At 39.2% G+C, this 6,883-nt stretch overlaps 1 long non-coding RNA gene across 2 annotated transcripts; it reads right to left on the bottom strand.

The window, feature by feature from the left end:
• Positions 1-1,883: 1,883 nt before the first annotated feature.
• Positions 1,884-6,659, bottom strand: LOC121641000. Of its 2 annotated transcripts, none has more exons than XR_006010630.1 (3): positions 6,412-6,659; positions 3,557-6,247; positions 1,884-2,797 (listed from the first exon to the last, which is right to left on the bottom strand). It is a non-coding gene; the product is annotated as an uncharacterized LOC121641000 (long non-coding RNA). The 2 variants fall into 2 exon arrangements; XR_006010631.1 differs by having other exon boundaries at positions 6,154-6,247.
• Between the last annotated feature and the right edge of the window lie 224 nt (positions 6,660-6,883).

Raw genomic sequence — 6,883 nt, 5'->3', positions numbered from 1 at the left:
GGTTACAAGATGATTGCTCTACCTTGCTGAGCCATGCCGCCAAATTGCTCAGATGAGTTACTTCTACAACCCTGATTGCTAAATCCTACTCAGCTGCTGGATCAACCCCCCTCCTGTACTCCGCCTTGGGCTCATCTATGTTGAAGTGCTGTTTTAACAGAGGTGAATAGTCACAATGGCATTGCATTATGGTCAGCCTGGTCAGCACAAATGACACTTTGGAGTGAATAAATAATCAAAAGCAAACAGCAGGGATTTAAAAAGTTGTCCATAATGGTTTCAATGGGCAGCGTTCAGACACTGGCTTTCACATGCTTTCTCTACCAAACTCCATCAGATTATGGAGAGCACAAGCACTGCCAAGTCCAAGTTGGTAATGGTAGAATCAGCAGAGAATGTCAGACTGAGCCTGTGAGAAATCCACATTTCTTATTGGTCTCGTTGCACTTACTGCAGGTTCTGTCCCAGAGAGCAGAATTTAAACACATTGACTTTGACCCTGAACTCTGAGTTGGTTGATATTGAAGTTGTCATCATCTGTGGGTTTTCATTCATGTTCTGTTGCTGTCTTATTTAGTTTTCTAGTCTTTTGCCATTTTTTACTTCTGTCTTGTTTCCTGTTTTATTTTGTACATTTATCCACTGTCTGCTATAATTACTTTTTTTGTAGGAATAAAAACAAACAAACAAAAAAAAAAAAAAAAAAAAAGACAGGAAAAAGATCATTTTTAAGTATTTGTCACCTGATTGCACTTCTACTTAATGGATGATAAATTAAATTCCTGCCAAAATGCTCCCATATAAATTATTCCATTGAAATGAAAATAACATGAAACATAGTTAGAGCTATAAGCTATAGATCAGCCCAGTTATAAAGATTTGGTCATTTAGGTTTAAAATGTGTCTGTTGCCCCTTGGACCTGTCAGGGGTCATAAGGGCATAAGCACATATGAGTATGCCAAGGTCTGCCCGCTGTGGGTTACAAGTACCTCTGAACACTCTGCACCCTTCAGTGGTGACTCCATACAACAAACTCACATAGTAACAACAGTATAGCAATTGGGAATTTTCCCTTTTTGGACACAATGAAAGGATAAAACATAAAAAACGGAGGGTCTGTTAACTTCTTTTAACTCATGAACTGTGCATATATGATTGTCCCAAATCAATCTTAACCCCTTACATTTCCACAGACAAACTGACAATGTTTGACATATCTTTTTGTACTTTTAACCTTGCCTAGTTATCTATATTTACAGTTTTGTCTGAACCAGATACTCAGTTACCTGAACCCACTGATTGTTAGTCACTTTTTTGGCAAAACCATAAGCACGTTTCACATGTTTAGATACAACTTGCCAACACATTTTCATTGTGATGCACCTGTGTTGCATAATAGTGAGCACAAGTGACAAAAGCCAAACGCAATTAAAGCACAAGTGTCACTCACTGAATACAACAACTCAAAATTCATATCACCCTTGGCCATTGGTAGCCATTTAGCCTACAGGGAACAATACATATTCATTTCTACAGCTTCATGTGAGCACTGTGTATTATATTTTTCTATGTAGTGTTTAGTAACTGCTCAGTCGTGTTTTTAATTTTGATTGACTCGGAGCACGGAGAGGGAGGGTCTGAGGTTTTGTGACGGTAGCTTTAAAATTGGGGTTTGTGTTCACAGTTTAGAGAAAAGGAGAGAAGCTTTCGAGAAATGTGTCTTAGCAATCAAGAAAAACTGTAAACAGCCATGAAAATTTAAACATTAATACAACTTGCACTAAAACTGTATGCAGACCATATTTTAAAAAGTCACCTTTTTAAAAAAAATTCATTTAGAACCTCAATTTTATTAGTATAGCATAAAATTGGGACATAAAATGTAGGGAAAAATGGGATGCAATCATGTTCAAATTTTAAACTTTATATTCATAAGATAATAAAAAATACATCAAATGTTGACATTTGTAAGTACGACATTTTACTATTTCATGACACAATATTGGCATAACTTGAATTTGATTGCAGCTTACATGTCTCAAAACAGTTGGCACGGGGAACAAAGTGCTGAAAAAGCAAGTAGTGCTACAGAGACAGAGTTGACTGGACATGTTACAGCTAATTTGGTTGAATGACAACAGGCCAGTAACAAGACTGGGTATCAAAGAGGACCTTTTTATGGAGGTAAAATCCTTCAGAAGTAAAAATGGACAGCCTTAGCAATCTGGGGAGAAAAAGGCATTAAATTGGGGAACAATTTTAAAATAATGTTCTTCACTGTAACAAGAAACAGCAAAGCCATATGTGAAGATGATTCAGTACAGCTGACTTCTCTGGGCCAAAGTTAAGTTAAAATGAACTGAAGCAAACTGTTCTGTTGTCAGACAAACTGAAATTTGAAATCCTTTTTGGAAATTTGGGACATTACATCTCTTGGACTAAAGAGGAGTGGTACCATCTGTCTTGTTATCGGGCTCAGTTTAAAAGCTTGCATCTGTGATGATTTGGGAATGCCTTAATACCATAGAATAAGATACACATACAGGCTTTAGGGCAGCATTTGCCTCCATCCAGAAGGCTTTGCATATTTCATCAAGACAAAGCTAAAGCACATAAATTGCAATAACATTTCTTCGTAGTAGAGCAGTCTGGGTGCTGTTCTGGGCTGCTGGCAGTCCAGCATCAGAAGACCGAGGACTGTTGAGCAACTAGAATCCATGTCAGATGAGAATGGGGCCACATTCCTCTCCCAAAGGTCCTGCAAAGGGTCTCTTCAGTTCCTTAAATGTTTATAGGCTGTCAAAAGAAGGGGAGATACTGCACATTTTTTTAGATATTTCACTGTCAACTTCATGTTGAGCTGTTGTTTTTCAGTTTCAACATGCAGTGCATTGTGAATAAAGCATTGGTTTATTAGATTCCAAAAGCATTTCTTAGAAATTATGTTGTAGTCTAGTTTAAAAATCTTAATATTGTTGTTTCAGTAATACCCTACTAATACTCAAAATTTCCTCATAACGCCAACATAAGCTAACAATGCTTGGAATGTCCCACTAGTGCCATCAATCACATTTTGGCAATTCATTGTGGTTTGTTCATATCTTATGTGTCTAAAGCTTTATATAGATGTGTTGCATAAAAACTGTTTTTACTGCAGTGATAGTGGGAATGTTTCATTGCAGGGGAGCAAACTGACAATCTGACAGCTGCATCAATATCTATCATACTTTTACTTTGCAAAAGTATGACCTATCATGACCTGTGGATGAATCCACAATGTCTAGAAAATGTAACTGTCCTTACTTTGATAATAAATGGCTCCCTGGTCAATTAAGTCTTCATTTAAGAGCTTGCTTGTCGTTGTAGATTAGTCAGTTTAAATTACATTTCTGTCTGGAGTGGTAAAGCCAGGGTTACTGTCAACTCATAGTTAAATAAATTAGTTTTTTTTACTAAACTCTCAATTTGGATTACAACTCAGATCAGTGTCAAAATCCTCAATAACCTTAAAAAAACATTGGGCAGTTCTTAGTCTGGAGCTAAGCCAGTTCTTACCTACGTGATCACCTCCTTGACCTCATTTCAGCCAGGCGCCTTCTCATCAAAGTCCAGAGTCTGTGCTGTGAGGATGATCAAGGGCATTTTGTGGCCCAGATCACCCTCACTGCATTCTTTACTGAAGGTGTTTGTCTGAAGCGAGGATTTCTTTGCTTTGGAGAAGATAAGCTGGCTGCAGCACTTTCACCCTGGCTGTTTGGCAAGTCCAAAACTTTTTTTTTGTTTTCTCTCTCTCTCTCTCGCTCTCTCTCTCTCTCTCTCTCTCTCTCTCTCTCTCTCTCTCTCTCTCTCAAGGCAGCACTGCTTCTTCTCCCTTCATTGGCACTCGGCTCTTCTCAAGGTCATAAGCTTCCTGCTGTGGATGCTACTTATTGCTTTGAGAGGTCCCCTCTCTTCCTCTCCCATTACCCAATAAAACAGTAATGAAACATAAACTGACCATCACTCACTTGTAATGAAACATGGACTCGTATATTTTACCAGCATTTGCTTGTTGAAACAATCCCTTTATTTTCTAGAACTGTTTTTTTTAAGAGGCCTGACTGTTATTTATTGAGCTCCTTCCAATCTCCTGCCTCCATATTATATCTCAGCAGCACTTAAAAAGAAGTTTATTCCAAACACCTGGCCCATAAGGAGCAGCAGCATTGATTCAGACAAGAAGAGGTGGGGATTTACCACCCAGGGAATGAGTTAAAGGTTCAGATTTAAAGAGATTGTGTGAGGTACAAGCAGCTAAAGCTTTAGATTATATGAATGATCTCTGTGTTTGTGTGCACTTTTAGGTTTTAAATATTTTCTAGATAAATTGCTCAGCTTTTACTTCCACCAATAAGTATAAGTAAACACCAATAGCTACACACTGTGGTTGAGGGTGTGCTGGCAAGTTAGTGGGATTTTATTTTATTTTTGTGTTTTTTTATGGTCAAATATCTTAAAACTGGCACAACAACCCACAGTTTAGTGTCCAAGACTTCAAGCTGTGTTTATTGTTCCCACACACTTGCATGCATCATATCTTTCTCTCTCTCTTTCACACAAACACCTATAAACGGTCCACTTGCTTTCAGCGAATACTTTGCAGGGCTGTAATGGTTTATTTTCTCCTGTCAGTATGTCCTGGGTTGAACTTGGCAGTTCAGATCTCCAGAATGCACGTCAAGCCTTCCTGAGCCTCCAGGCAAAACATCAACCTCTGTGCTGTCTGTCCACCAAACTGAATCATTCAGTTCGGCATCCAAAAATAGAACCAACACATAGATGAGTGAATGTAGGATTAATAAAAAAAAGATATAGAGTAATGTTAGAAAAGAACTTAACTTGATTTTGGGGGTTCTGGAGGAAACACTTTTGAATCCATTTAGAAGTTCAAAGAGCAGTTAGAAGTAGAGATTTTTCTAACATATAAATATTGTATTAAATGTCAGACCTCTAAATTTAATTATGTAGAAGCTTAATCAGAGAGAACTGTTTGATTTGGAATCCACAAAGAGGAATGATCATATAGTCATTTTTCTTGGGTGCAGGAGGAATGTTTCAGTCCATCTATTTAATTTCCAGGTAATATCCTGACTGCATACTCGTGTTACAGCTAATGCTGGAGCTCATCAGATTGGATCCAGAAGAAGTCTGGTTTTAAGGCAACGGCAAGAGGCTACATGCTGTGCGAGAGGTTAATCGTCTGGGGGGGTGAATCAAGAAGTCCTGTGCTACTTTGTAGTTGTACGCCACAGCTGCAGCCCTGGAATTTCATCCTCTCTGAGGAGATGTTTATTTCACCCACTGGAGTGAAGAGGCAATGAATGACTGTGGCTGCTGAGAAGTTCAGCACATAAACACGAGAGGCTCATTTTTCACAAATCATTTGCACCTCAGTAATGCTGAAAGGGACAATAATTTCACCTAACAGCCAGATAATATTTAAAGCTTCCAAAGGTGATTTGAAAAATCCAGGAGAAGCAAATACAGAGGAGAGTTTGTAAACTGTGCAGCCTGGTTGTTTCCCACATTACGCATCGCTCATTTCATCAGTGATAAGCATCACACCATGCTGAGACCACATAAATTGTGGGGGGTTTTAACAGGAAGTTGATTTATGATGTACTGCTGATTTTTTTTTCCTTTTCTTTTTTTTTCTTGCAAGCATGCAGCTTTAATGTAAACACCCTGACACTGCACAAGCTGATTACAAGTGAGGCAGATGGTTCCACTCCAAGGGAGTCATGTTTTTGCATTCCCCTGTCATTGGGGGAGAAATGAGGAATGCATGCTGCACATATGCAACGACGTTATCACTTGCAATGCATATACTCAGACACATTCACAGGCACAATTTTATACAGGCACGTTTCAAATATTACGCTACCGGACCTCTTGTGAGCAGATATGTTGAGTGTAGAGATAGTGGGAATCTTCTATCAAATGTTTGTGACTGCAATCAGCAGAGATTGTCAGGGTGGATTTTTGTCAACTGGCCTTACAGTGAGGATTTGAATTCCACAAGCTTTGACCCCAACTAATTACTGAAGTTCATATTTGTGCCTTGAAGACGAGTCTCTTTCTTGTACATTCCAGTTAAAACATCTGTTTTTGACCTTTCTGTGTTGCTGCCATCGTGCGAGGGACCAGTGACTCATAAACTCGGTGGAAACCCGTTCTTGAATGTCAGTAATGTATCCTTTACTGTGCCTGGAGTAAGAAATCAAAGTAAGACAGATCAAATGAATCCTTTACATGTCCGTTCCTGCCCCAGCCCTTCATTAAAATCAAATAATAAACTAATTCATTAGCTAACTCAAAAACAATGAATGCATGCCTTAAAGATACATGGACATTTCTGACAACTGGCTTACAACCAAACAGATTTCCAGCTGTCCTTGTGCATCGTTTTGAAGAAAAAGAGATCACACTTATCAACAAGTTGATGTTTTCTGAGAACAGAGCATGGGAACAACTTCTGCTTCTCCTAAACCCCCGGGTCCTGGAAAAAAGAACTTGTGACAAACATGCTCTGGCATAAGTACGAGCTGTTCATTCACTTTTTGACACCATTTCGCTCCACCGACTGTGCAGTAGTGTCAATGGGCTCGTTCTCAAATGAAAAGCAGCTCAGCTTGTTATTGCATGCGTCAGTGTGTGTTGACTACCGCTGCAGGGGGTTTGTTCCGGTGAAGAGGTAAATGACCAGCAGGCCTCAGCACTGACCCACAGTCCAGATAGATGCCTCTGTTTCAACACTGTTGATTTAGTCAACCATGAGTCAACAGTTCCCAGCAGAGGGGGCAGGATGGAGAGACGGTGGAGAGGAAGTGAAATGGTGTTGAG

The sequence above is a fragment of the Melanotaenia boesemani genome, chromosome 6 (assembly GCF_017639745.1).
Source record: "Melanotaenia boesemani isolate fMelBoe1 chromosome 6, fMelBoe1.pri, whole genome shotgun sequence".
Lineage (NCBI taxonomy): Eukaryota > Metazoa > Chordata > Actinopteri > Atheriniformes > Melanotaeniidae > Melanotaenia > Melanotaenia boesemani.
Note: the sequence above shows the minus strand (reverse complement) of the source record. Positions and strands in the feature narration are given on the sequence as shown.